Source organism: Mauremys mutica, chromosome 13 (assembly GCF_020497125.1).
Source record: "Mauremys mutica isolate MM-2020 ecotype Southern chromosome 13, ASM2049712v1, whole genome shotgun sequence".
NCBI lineage: Eukaryota > Metazoa > Chordata > Testudines > Geoemydidae > Mauremys > Mauremys mutica.
The window spans coordinates 14336742-14351022 of NC_059084.1; the positions used below are offsets into that span (position 1 = coordinate 14336742).

At 40.4% G+C, this 14281-nt stretch overlaps 1 long non-coding RNA gene across 1 annotated transcript in view; it reads left to right on the forward strand.

Moving 5' to 3' along the window:
* The first annotated feature begins 8085 nt into the window (after positions 1-8085).
* Positions 8086-14281, forward strand: part of LOC123348615 — a 72385-nt gene continuing 66189 nt past the window's right edge. Inside the window, exon 1 of the long non-coding RNA XR_006573220.1 lies at positions 8086-8233. This is a non-coding gene — a long non-coding RNA (uncharacterized LOC123348615). The remainder of the gene's footprint in view (positions 8234-14281) is intronic.

Sequence of the window (14281 nt, forward strand, 5' to 3'; positions counted from 1 at the left end):
TTTTGACCTTGTGAATCAATCTGCAGGGAATAATAGGTCCCCAGTCTCACCTCAATGATATTTTAGCCACACTTGCTGAAGAAGCAGGAGTCAGTCACATGGTTATAGCAGTCGCAAGTTCTACCCACAACAAGCACCCAATTAGGTATATTTGGTTATTCTATAATTTTCCTTGCAATGTTAGTACTGATGCCAGGTGCTGGACTGACAGCCCTGGTAAATGAAACCTGAATTTTATTCCAAACTAAGGGTAGTGATGGTGCAAGAATCACTACACTGCCTAAGTGTGCTTCATGCCTAACCTGGAGAGTCTGCATCCACAGGTACAAGGAGAGCTGAGACTCCATTACCTGTTCAAACCTTAGTACCTCTTCTGAGACTGACAACAAAGATTCCATTTGTGACCTTGGTTTCTATCTTCTGAACACTTGTCTGCTAGGAGCTGGCCTGAAATAAACAAGTGCACTTCACATAGGCCCACCAGATAATAAACATGGATCCAAGGCTGGATTCTTCAGTCTTGCCCCAGGAGGCATATTTGATTTGTTGCCATTTCAAAAGGTTTGATTAGATTTAACTCTTACCATGCCACTAATACTAAGTTCAGTCTGTTATGGAAGGAACTGAAAATTGCTTACATTATATTATATACTTAAAAAACAGTTTGTCCACTTTAAAATGATGCTTATTTACCAAGAAAGGAAGCCAGCAACTGTTCTGTCATTGGTGAATAATGCCATATGAGTCCCGATTTATGCAATGCTGGGAAAATTATTGCCTCTAAATATAGCCTTGTTTGATATGGAAGTGTCTTTGGAATAACAAATTTTCTCTTATGGACGTTAATATTATACTTTAATAAAACCAAAATCACTGCTACAAATCTCAAATTTAGCTAAAGGGCATGCATTGTAAATTCAACTTTGTTACCCTCACTTTCATAACTCACAAGAGCCAGTCCACTTGGTGACTCTGATTTACTTATTCCTGTCTTACTAGAGGTGCTGATAGAACAAATACATTGTAGTATTTTGTACTGAACTGACAGGAAAACCATGCTTAGCCCTGTGTAAAACCTTCCCATTGTTTAATGCTTTCTGTCACGCTATCACATTCTCTCTGCATAATAGAAACAGCACCCACAGCTAGTAGGCTGCAAATTATAGAATAGTTCATCATTCAAGGCTCCCCAGCGTATGATAGTATTGCAAATATTTATATTAGCAGCTTTTGTGTTTGCCTGCAAGACTGGAGATCTTTCTGAAAGTCATATGGAGAACATAGTAATAACTACAGCTCCATGCACAAACACTGACCATCAAAAAACAGAGTGGGTGATGGAACTGCTGAAGTTCCAGCCTTTTACAAACTTGTTTTTCCATTCAGGGCAGAAACACAAGTCAGTATTTGCAAGTAGTTCCTACCACCCAAATGCCCATGCTTCTTTGTGAAAATAGTGAATGCTTTGCCCTGCAGTAAATTTACAATTATGACAGATTAGATGGGTTTAGATGGAATTTAATAGAATTTCTATACTACAAAAGCTATGTTTGCTGGCTGAAGTTTTGAATGTTGTCCTTGAATAAAACAGATGGAATTCTGGTGGGGAAAGAAATGATGTTTTGTCACACACACACACAGACACAAACAACTAATATCGTCCACTATTGTCAGGACTAGAATGAAGACCTGTTTTCACAGGGAGATAACTTAGCTTTAAAAGAGCCACTTGGGCTCAGTTGTGCATTACCTTGACCATACCAGTGTGGGAAACTCTGGCAGGAATTCTGCCTCAGAACTCAACCAACAGCTGCCAGCATACAGGAAGAACTCATCTGCTACGGCACCTCTACAGAAGGGCAGGATACTCATTGCACAATCTGATGCAGAGAGCCCTGGACCATGCAGGGCTGCCCACAGGATTCAGGGGCCAGGGGTCTTCGGCGGCGGGTCCCAGGGCGGAAGAACCCCCCACCGCCGAATTGCCACCGAAGACCTGAAGCGGAAGAAGCTCCGGGGGCCCGGGCCCCACGAGAGCTTTCCAGGGGCCCCGGAGCCAGTGAAGGACCGCACTCCAGGGCCCCCGAAAAACTCTTGTGGGGGCCCCTGCAGGGCCCAGGGCCTGGGGCAAATTGCCCCACTTCCCCCCCCCCCCCCCGGGCGGCCCTGGGACCATGGTCTCTGCTCTAACCATGTGTGTTCCTCTGACCAAATGGACTGCATTAATTTGTGACATGTCCCTATTACGGGCCACACAAGGGGCTGGGCTCCTGCACATTCTCCCTCCCTCACACTCCTGTCCACTCATAGAAATGTCTCTCACTACCTGAAATACTAGATCTTATTATGGGAGAGACCAATGTATTTCCTTGCCCCATTTTGGGACGTTCCATTCATATGGATGCTTTTGTTATCAAAGTGCACAAAGAAGAGAAAAGGCTTCCTCTTGTGGAGACTCATTTACATTTTCACAACTTGCAAATGATTGATTTTAAGAATGAAACACTGTGCTAAATTATGCAGAATGGCCTTTTTAGATCATATGTTTTTGGTGTGTTGTTTGAGAAAATGCCCGAGTTACACCTGGAACTTTTTACATCATAGGTACAGAAATGTTTTTTCTTTTTCCTTGGTAATGCTCGCTTCCTCATTGACATCATTCAGTGGGTGCCTTGATTACAATACTTACAAAATTGACTTTCAGTGGGACTTTCCCCCCCCCAAATCCTTTAGGCACTTTTGAAAAATCTCTCCCATAATATTCTAGGTGCCTCCTCAAATTGTAACTACTTGGCAGAATTGAACAGGCAACATTTCAAAATAACAATCCCCTACCCCCCCGAAATCCCAACATCATCCTTACAATGGTATAACCCAAACAGCCAACACACATTGACATCAGGTAGCTCATGGTGGGTGTTGCAGTATCACAAGCCAATCAGACTCTCTGTGTTACTTGACTGGAATGGACTCTACTAAAAAGAATCAGAGGTTTGACTGCAAGTATCCTATCCTTATAATACACTAATAGGTTTACACCTGGAAAGTGCAGTAAGAAAATTGCAAGTGTAAAATGTTATGCACGTACAAGTGGAAGCTGGACAGAAGCCTAGTTGAAAATATATCCTTTTATTTCACAGTATGGCCACAATCCTGCAATCTTTAAAATAAATACCTTTTGCAAGGGAGAAGTCTACAGGCAGTTACAGTAGCCTTCTGTGTAATTATCACTTTAAACTAAACACCCTGGGTTGTTGTTTTTTTGTGAACCAAGCTGCATTTGGTCCTTTGAGGAAATATTTTGAGATGGATAAATGTTAAAGTGTAGCGGTGAGACGTCACAGTTGTCTGCAAATCTGGGGCGGTCGTTGAATTTCTGACTTTGTACACTAGTTTATTTCTTATATCCATTCATGAATCATTTGTTAGTGATACAATGGTTATCAGATGCCACAGGAGCATGAAAAATGTCCACTCTAATAAACACTATCGTAACTGTCACTTCTTTATGATGTGCAGGAGGATATGTACATGGGATTGCCAGCTTTTCATCAGCGCAAAGTTGGACACCTTTTCTTGGGAATTCAGTTCCTCATCAAGCTGTCCTTCTCAGAAGTTAATTTGGTGTAGTCAAGACAGGCAAGCCTCCCATGTGCACACCTGCATGCCCACTTGCCCCTGCATCAGGGAAGTTGGGAGATCAAGGATAATATGCTATTTTTGGTTCCCACTCCTTGTTTGAGATGATTTACTGATCATATTAATTAATATTATAGGCTGGTTTTATTGAATTAGATACGTTTTTTTAAATGCTAGAACAGAAATTGAACTCCTATCAGGACCAAATAACCCAAGATCTTGAAGAAAAATGTAAGCAGTTATGGAGTATGAATAAGAACAGGATTTTTAAAAAGAGCTGGCCTGAGCTGTAGAGATCAGATCTGTACATGGAGATGAGCTTTCACAAAGCTTGGGGGGACAGGGGGTGGGGTGATGATCACCTCTAGGATTTCTAAGAGAACAGGAGGGCAAATAAAGTTAGAAGAGAAAGAGACAAGCAGGGAGGATGTAGGCAAGGACAGAATCCTGGCAAGCCATGAAGGTGAAAACAAGGAGGAAGTGACATGTTCATAGTAACGGGACAGGAAGATCTGTTTTAGAAGTAACGTGCTGAATAGCCTGTTTTTCACTCCTGTGCTAACAGTAGGCACAGTGGGCCTGATTCTCAGTTACACTAAAGCCACTTTACAACTCCAGCAGCATAAAGCAGCCTCCTTAAAATGGGCTTAAATGTAATTAACGCTCATTTTAAGGTCCCTAGACCAGTGAAAAAAGTTGCCTCAATGTAAATGAGAATCAGGCCCAGAACTTTTATTGTGTCAGATGCGTTCTTGCCCCACTATGTTCAAGGCTCCTGTTCCTCTCAATACAGGGTTACCAATGGCCTGATTTTGAAAGAATGCCTCCAATTTTCTCAGCACAAAATTATACCCACAACTTACTTATGGGTGTAAATCAGAGGACGTGTAGGCAACTATCAGATTGTGCCCACCTATTATGGTAAATACTGTCATTTGTGCTCACAATTAAATGAGGGTGCAGGGTCTAACCAGAAAAGAAAAGAAAAAGCCATGTTGAGGCCTTGTTAAACTTTGAACCTTAATTATACTTTGTAGGAATCCTCAATAATATATTGAAGGTTCTGAAGACTATAATGAGAGTTTAAAGGACAGAACAGTCCCTCATTTTATATTGTTCCATAATATGTGGACAACATGGTGTCACTCCATATAGTGAATGGCAGGTAACAAAATAGCAGAGTTGCCTGTGTTTCAAATGTGTTGTCAGTTTTCCAGATCATCCTGAGGCCCAAGGGCAATCCCTGCACCCTCATGACTGGTTCCCTCCTTCAGCTGCCCTTTTCTTTATCACAGCTGATTAATCCATTTCCCACCACCATCACCACCTCCCATAGAGTCATAGATTCCAAGGGGAGAGGGGCCACTATGATCATCTGTTCAAGTCTGACCTATAGAACACAGGCCATAGAACTCCCCACAAATAATTTCTTTTGAACTAGAGCAAATCTTTAAAAAACAATCCAATCTTGATTTAAAAATTGCCAAACCGCTTGAATCCCCTTGTTCAAGTGGTTAATTACACTCAGAGTTACAAATGTATGCCTTATTACCAGTCTGAATTTGTTTAGCTGTAGCTATTGGTTCACTTTTGGTTATACTTTTCTCTGCTATCTTGAAGCACCCACTGTCAAATAGTTGTTCCTTATATATGTACTAATAGACTGTAATCAAATCTCCCTTTAACCTTCTCCTTGTTAAGCTAAATAGATTGGGAAATAGATTCCCATTTATAATCATTCTTGTGGCTCTTCTCTGACCCATCTTGAATTTATCAACATCCTTCTTGAATTGTGGACACCAAAACTGGACACAGGATTCCAGCAGCAGTTTCACCAGCGCCAAATACAAGGTTAAAATAACCTCTCGACTTCTACTAGAGATTCCCCTGTTTACGTCTTAGCCCTTTTGACTACAGAATTCCACTGGGAGTTCATGTTCAGCTCATTATCCAGCTTGGCCCCCAAATCTTATTCAGAGACACTGCTTCCCGAGAGAGTCCCCAGGCTGTCTCCTAACTGGCTCCACGCATCTCATCCATCTGGATCCTTGCAGCCCCTTCTGCCCTTTCTCTATGACGTCTCTCCCCCAGCACCTGAATGAGCCCCCTTTCCTACTCTCTACAAAGTGCCCTGGCACCTTCTGTTGCTGAGGAAAGAGGAGCAGCCAAAGATCAGGGAAGAGAGGGGAAACTGACCTGCCCAATGAAAAGCAACTTAGAGAAGATGTATCTGCTCCTCAGCCTGGACTTTCAGAAATCTAGGATTGTCCCAGACAAACTGCTGCCCTTGCCTTCTGTATTTGCTGATTCATTTCTGAATGCATAAGATGAACCTCAGGAAGGTCGGGGTTAAACACTGTGGGGCAGATCTTCAGTTGGTGTAAATCAGCTTAAATCAGCTGTAGTCATTGGAACTATGCTGATTTACACCAGCTGAAGATCTGGGCCAGAAGCTGGTTTTTAAAATTATGCCTGGTAACTTTACAACCTATAATGACTTTTGTAATTATGACCATCGCAACCTCTTCCCATGCTTCTGGATGGGCACCAGAGAGAAAATCTCTCCCCTTTCTATAGCATTGCATGGCTAGGTCCATTACATGGGTGTTGGGATGGTATCTTCCTCCTATTGCCAAACTCAGCTTGATAGACTGATGGTCTAATGCCACGTAATAAATCCTAAGTGCCTGTATGAATACATATGGCGGAGTATGCATCATATTAGATAAGAATGGCATTTCACGAACCATATAGTTGCAAAGTAGAGCTGACTCTGAGTGATGGAGAGGTGAAGACTGTTTTAGGTTATAATATAGTGTTCCAAGTGAATATGAAACTATTTGGGATTATCAATACATTTTTAATTTAAACAAATCAAATTATACTAAATTAAAGATGTATTTTGCCAACACTGTAATATTAAATGCTTAAAAATGTTAGATGTCTGAGATAAATATAATAAAACAGCTTGTTTAATCTACAAATTAATCCAAAAAAATAAATTGCATTTTAATTACCTTGATAATGATCAAGCCAAAGCATGACTGGCATATCCCTTTCAAGAGATAGCCAAGAAGCAGAGAAAAGCAACATTATGGGTCAGATTCAGCTGTCATTTACCCCCCTGAAAATACTGAGTAACTCCATTCAATTCAATGAGTTTATTCCAGTTTGCAATGACCTAATTGAGAACAGGATTTGGCTCTGTACCTGAAGTTAGGCCAACACATTCCTACCCTGTAGATGGCTCTAGTAATGAAAACCTGTCTTGCAAATGACTCATTGTGAGAAGACAGTGCTGAAGATGTTGAAAATCAGGATGATGCATTTGAAAATGAAATTAATCAATATGAAGATGAGGATCAGCAGTCTATCAGAGCAGAGCTGTTTGATAATAATGAAACCTGAGGAAACAGCCGGCACTAGGGAAACACATGAAATTGCAGGAAATGTCAGTGATAATAATGAATTAGTAACTATTTCAAGACACAGAAGAGACAGAGTTTGCAGACAAAGAAAGGTGAACTAGAAAGTTATGGTACTTGTTGAGGCCAGATTTTTTGAAAACTTGGCTGTATACATGTGTATGCAAAATATATGTCTAATTTTCTTCTGCAATTACCCTAATTGTGTATTCAAGTTAAACAATTACCCATGCAAAGAAATTTTATTAGTAATTTATATGTTGAGCTTCTCAATCTGCAATGCAATGATGGGAGCTGCATGTGCAAACTAGGTTATTCAGTTACCCGTGTACCTTTTTCCCCCTGTCAAATCTGGGACAAAATGTTTATCCAAAATTAGGTAATGGATTAAAAGGTGGAACAAATGCTCCTCAGTTAACATCACTAATTGGTTAAAACAACCAATTATTGACACAATCACTGATCCTATCTTGCAAGATCTTCTCTCTTAGAGATAGTGGCTACTCCTCAGCACACAGCAGCTTTAACAACTACCATCCCCACCAGTGCCTCTGGCCAGCACACAGCAGGTTGTCATGTGGCATTTCTTACTGCAGTCACATATCTGTATTCATTGACTGCCCTGGCTGGCTACTGGCTTGCAAGCAGAGTGTCAGTTTTAACCTATAAAGCCCTAAATGGGTTGAGCACTGCCTGTTTAGGTGGCTGCTCTCCATTTGGCATACTGCAGCTGAGGTTAACAGAGATATTGGAGAACCCTGGTTTCAAAGAGAACAGGAGTACTTGTAGCACCGCAGAGACTAACAAATTTATTTGAGCATAAGCTTTCGTGGGCTACAGCCCACTTCATTGGACGCATAGACTGGAACATATAGTGAGGAGATATAGATACATACAGAGAACATGAAAAGGTGGGAGTTGCCCAACGAACTCTAAGAGGCTAATTAATTAAGATGAACTGTTGTCAGCAGGAGAGAAAAAACTTTTGTAGTGATAATCAAGATAGTTTCAAAGAGAGCAAGAGAGAGCTGCTCTTGGAGAATTCACCTAGAAGGAGACCTTAGCTTTGGAACTTGCTCCCCGTGGCCCCTTCTCAGTAGTTCAAATCTGTTGCCCTACAGGGGTGCACTACAAACTTGTCTACTCCCCAGGTTTTGAGAGCGGGAAAGGTGAGTGGAGTCTTGATCGGTGTGCATCAGTGGCTGGGATTTGTTAGTGTTTTAATTCCCCTTTTTGGGTTTTGAGAAGGCTGCTTCACTTAGTTTTGTTGTATTGGTGGTGGTGTGTTGTTTTGTGTATTTAATATATGACACAGGCTCCTAGAGGCCCAGGATAGGCACTTTTTAATGCTTTGTATAAACCTAAAGAAATGTATATCAGGAGGAGCACAGATAAGTAACTGGTGGAAGGGCTCAGAGATGAATTAAAATATGATTTCAGCTGACATTCATCTGATGAGCCTGAAAGGGACAAAACCCCAAACAGGAGGAAAAAACAAATTATGAGACACACATACTTGGCGAAGTAACCTAAGGTCACCACTCCATGTGCCAATTTTTGCACATGGCATGAAATCACTGTCTTTTTTTTTTTAATTGACTGCTTTGAAGTAGATACAGTTAACTTAATAAATGACAGGTGTTGGCAACTGTAAGCTGATCTTAATCGCCGCAGCAGCAGCCAAGAGGGGGAATTCTCCATTGCCAGTGATGGTAAAGAAACTGGCAGTAAGAGGCTCAAGGTCTGTTTCCGGTCCTAAATGGCTGCCTACATGGCAGCCATTACTGTAGTATCTGAGTGCCTCACAATCATGAATGTATTTATTCTCAGAGCAGCCCTGTGAGGTAGGAAAGTGCTGTTATTCCCATTTCAAAGATGGAGAACTGAGTAACAGAAAGACTAAGGGCCAGATTCTCAAAGCCCTTAGGAGCTAATTCCCTTTATGTACCTAACTTCCACTGAAGTCATACTAGGTGCCTATCTGCATCTTTAGGCACCTAAGCACTTTTAAAAATCCGTCCCTAAGTGACTTGCCTGAAATCATATAAGAAGTTTGAGGTGAAGCAAAGAGTTAAACTCAGGTTCTCCAAGTCGTCCTCGAGCTGCCTGACCACTGGGCCAACCTTCCTTCTAGGGCCTTGTTGTTAGGGTGCAACATGTGATACGCTGTCCTGGGTGGCGAGGGCTTGGCCAAGAGAGGGGATCCACTTTTGGAGTACAGTAGGACTAACTCTTGGAACTCCTACTGAAATCACTGACACCAACAACTAATCCGTAAGGATTTGGCCATCATTTTGTAAGATGTTGGCTGGATGTTTTTATTTATTTATTTTTAAACATTTAACAGTAAACAGTGGAGTGGAATAGTTAATCTACCCTACCCTTCAAAACGTAATCCATAGTCAGTAACTCTAGCATAATATGTAAAATGCAGCAGGTTCTTGGGAATTACACAGAGACTGAACTAATGTGCCACCACATGGCTGCAGAAGCCACAATCTAGACTTGGATAGATGTTTATTATATATTTACCGGATCATACTCCTAAATCTAGAAGCTAGACATCTTCATGGGGACTGGTGCTCATTTACACTAGTGGTATTGTAAAGGCACCTTAAAGCGAATGTGTAACATTTTCAGAAGCACCTAAGTGAGCACCTTGACTTTCAGTGTAACTGAGGACTCTAAGTCCTATTCAGGCATTTTTGAAAATGTTGCCTAGTGTAAATGTAATTTTCACCCACTTTATAGCTACTTCATGCTGCCAAGAAGGTACAAAGTACAATTGTAAATAACATTTACTTGTATGATCTTCAAAATAGTGCTTCTAAAGATTAAATGAAATCCAGGTTCACACATTCCTTGGAATTGTATTGCAACAGTGTTTACTGCTTCCCAGAATCTGGGAAGCAGTAATTGCAGAATCCTATTTTAATGCCATAATAGAAGAATATTTGCCTAGTAAACTGGAATAACCAGGTATTGCCTTTTTTCTTGGGTTTGAATTAAAGGGTTAGTCTGAACTATACATCAAATTGAGCACAGGGGTTTAAAACCCCCTTTATTGGAAGAATGCAAACAATATAGCCTATCTTTTTTTATTTTTATTTTTCATTTTTATTGAGTACTTTTAGGACCTCTGATGACAAAGGGGGAAAAACAGACAAAAATATTGCTTTCCGTCTATTGTAATAAATAATTTGCCTCAAGTTCCAAGTCTGTTGTTAAATGAAATTTGAGGTAATCTTCTAAGCAGAGCTTCAGGGCACCTGTGACTTTTAAATGGAACTATTCTGTTTCTAGGGAAATACATAGTTTTAAAAATTAAGCTTGAGGCTAAAAGCCTCAAACAATAAATCTCTTCCAGCACACTTCTCTGGGGATAAATGTACTATGCAGTCTACAAGCAGAGCACTTGGCCTACCTTTGGGTCTCAGGGAAGCAAAAGTTCCTTTGTCCTTCCTTAAAGTATGGATTCCAGCTGGAGATCCTCTGTGCCTTGTTGAGTTTTCAAAGACTCTAAAACATCTCCTGAAATTACTCCATCTGTTGACTTGGCAGATGATCTCTAAACAACTAGAACGGGTTAGAAAATTATCATCTAAACATTTTTTGTCAGAAAATGCCATTTTTGCAACATTGCAAACAAACAAACAAAAAGTCAATTCCAAGAAAAATTCTGGGGGGGGGGGGTATATTTGAAAATGACACTTTTTCATTTCTGAAATAAAATTCCAAAATTTTCTGATTTGGTGGGAATTTTGTTTTGAATTTTATTGGGATTTTTCACTTTATTTTATGATCTGCCAGGAACAGTAGTACATACTATGCTCTACAACTGACATGTCATGGTTACGTTACATAACGGTTAAAATAGTCTAGTTTAGTTTTACTTTAAAATCATTGAGGGCAATTTCTGCTTAGTACTGATGGGTCTAGAAAAGAAGAGACGATATTTCCCAGTGTTTCCTGTTTGTGTTTGTAATGAGGACATGTGGCCTCATGGATAGAGCCCTGGCCTAGAGCTCAAGAGACCAGAGCTCTATTCCCTGATCTGCCGTTGTCCTGCGTGACCTTGGGCAAGTCACTTCCCCTCCCTGTATGTCAGTTTCCCCATCTGTAAAATGAAGATAATAATACTGACCACCTTTGTGAAGCACTGGGAAATATGGAGGAGTTGGGAGGGGGAAATGAGGTTTGCTGGACAAGGAGACTGAGACTGGGGCTGGAGCGTTGGAAGTCAGGGAGAATTTGGGACTCTTACAAGGAGCCCAGAGAGGGAGACTGGGGCTGGTTGATCATAAAGAGTGGGACTGAGATGAGGAGTAGAGACTGAGACTCGTTGGCAAGGAGAATGGGACTGGCAAAAGGAGCTAGGGATGGCAGAGAGTGGAACAAGGACCTGGCTGGAGGTGATGGGGTAACAGACAGAAGGGTCTGTGACCAATAGACCATTGTCCTCCGGAGTCTAGAATGGATCCCAAAATTCCTGAGTTTTAGCATTCCTCTGCTGTCACAATTATCTGTGAAACCCGCTGACAAAGTGTGTCTCATCCTTCTGTCCTGCTGGTCCACATAGTAATAGTAGGTTATCACCCTCTATTAGTTATTCCATTAACTCAGCTGGTAGATATCTGTGTGGTGGCTTGAAAGGTCCCAAGCCTACTGATGAACCATGTGGGTGTCAAAATGATGCCATATGAAGGAATCTTTTCTTGGGGGGGGTGTCAATTTGCTACAAAATTACACACAAAAACCATATTAAAAGAACATTGAGGTTTGAAAAACCAAGCACTCAGAAATAGGAAACGTGGGAATTAAAGTTGCCTGGGCAATTTGGCCCCTTTGTGCATAGGCATTATGATATAGTCTTTAATTACAAGGCCACATTTTTCCTATGGGATCTCTGCTTCATTCACTGCACAAGATGGACCTGCTCTTGGGATGAATCAGGGTTCACAAGGGAAGGAGGGAAAGAAGGAAGGAATCTGTTGTCTATAGGACCCCTCCTTCATTTCTTGCAGAATTTTGAAGGTATATAGTGAATGAGGCAGACGATTGCAGGAAGAGAAAGGATAATCTCATGGTTAAGGTACTTGAATGCTGACCTGAAAAATTGGATTCTATCCTTGCCTCTGCCACAGAGTTCATATGTGATGCTGGGCAAGTTACTTTAACCAAATTTTCATGGGTGGTCACTAATTGTATGTTTCTCATTTGCTTTGGTGTCTGACTTGAGACCCTGAACTGCAAGAGTGCTGGGCACTCACAACAGCAGCTAAAATCAGTGGGAGCTGTGCTTGGGTATACAAAGTACTTTATAATGCTAAGTACTTTTAAAAATCAGGTCCTAGACATCTCAGGTTGGACACCCAAAATTAGTAGAAACTTTCAGGTAAATCAGTTTTTCTTCTGTAAAATGGGGATGATAATATACCCTCATCTGACTTGGATGTTGTATAGATAAAGTAATATGTTTGTCAAGCACTGAGATACTATAATGATGGCTACCAGAAAAAAGCCCCAAAAGAAATTAATCATTCTGTCTTCAGAGCAAGGGTTGAATAGTGTGCAGTAAATATGGCAGGGGCCACACTTTGAAGAAAGAATTAAACAAATTATTGAATAGATGCTCATTAGTCAAGTACCATTCATTCTGATCACTGTCTGAAGCAGAGGTCCTACAGAAAAAATAGCTACCATGATGCATACACACAAGGGGGGATGAATTAAGTTCCCCAGGCATATATAAATAAGATATAGATTTTTTTTAATACACCCAATGGTAGCGCAATCTGTCTATGAGGGCATTCTTATGATCCACTACCTTGTATTATATTTCTGAATGTTACATATTAGAAACAGAGAGTAATTATTTTTGCTCATGTATCATAAATGTTACACTACAATGTAGCCAGCTATTGTATTGTGCAGCATCCCCAGACAAATGAACAACACTTTGGTTTCTATCTCATTCTGTATTTAGACATTTATATTATTGACTTACATAGAGGCTGACTGATCTAGCTGTTTTCAGTTTACTCTTCAATGCATTATGACTTTGGTATTTCAGTCAATACATTGATCATTTGTATGACGCCCCATCTTAAACTGTTTAATAAAATGTAAATAACAGGAAGGTATAGCCAAAGTCAAAATAACTCACTATTGCTGGTTATACACTCGTCAAAATCCTAAAGGGGCCATGACCTGATTGTAATTTTCCCCTAGAGCCATACAATAATTTTAGCTGTGAAAGGAAATTTTATGGCATGTAAGATTAGCCCACACTAATGCAAGGTCAAAAATAATAGAATCAATAAGCAAACTCAATCCTGCTAACATTTTGAGAAAATTACTACCAGAAAACAATGTCAACAATGGATTGAAATGGGTCTCCAAAGTTGTCTTATTGATTTCCTTTCAGTTTCACGACAATCTAACTCTTTTTTTCCCCTTTGCAATATGGCATTCTTTTGCTTTTTTTTTTCTGCCCCACCCCCAGATCTGCAAATTATAACTGTGGAATATTTTTTTGCAATGTCTACTATTATATGTATGGCAAAATAAATGTGATTACGCCTACATTATGGAATAGGAGAGAGCCTCTGATGCCATCAATAAATGCCTAAAAAGCCATAGACTGGTTTTAAAGGTTTAATTTTGTTTGTGATGAATGAAAACACCAGCACAAAATAGAAAATAAAGTGAAAGCAACTTTTAAGGTCTGTCTGGAACTGTCAGAATCAGGAATATTAAAACTAGAGAGAGAAATTCAGTGCTTAACATGTACTTGGTAAGTATTGCATTTCACACAGTTAATACTTTATGCTACCGTATAACCCCAAACCACACAAGTTATGTCCATGAAATGAATGAGTTGCAGCCTTAACTTTAAAATGGAGAATGTGTGGTCTAGTGCTTTGAGCCAGGAGCTGACTTCCTGTTTTCCACACCAATCTGATACGATTGTGAGCAAGCCGTGTAATTTCTCTGTGTGTTAGTCTAGCTTCCTGTAATAAATGTGTAATACATCTCCCCTATAGGGTGTATGCAATGTGTTAATGTTTGTACAGTGCTTTGAGATCTTGGATGAAAGGCTCCATATGAAAACAAAGCAGTAGCATTCTCTCTCTTTTGCTTTAATTCTTATTTAAATATGCCCAAAGGTTGAGTACACCACTTCTACTCTTTCCCTTTACGTGGGTGACTGGATG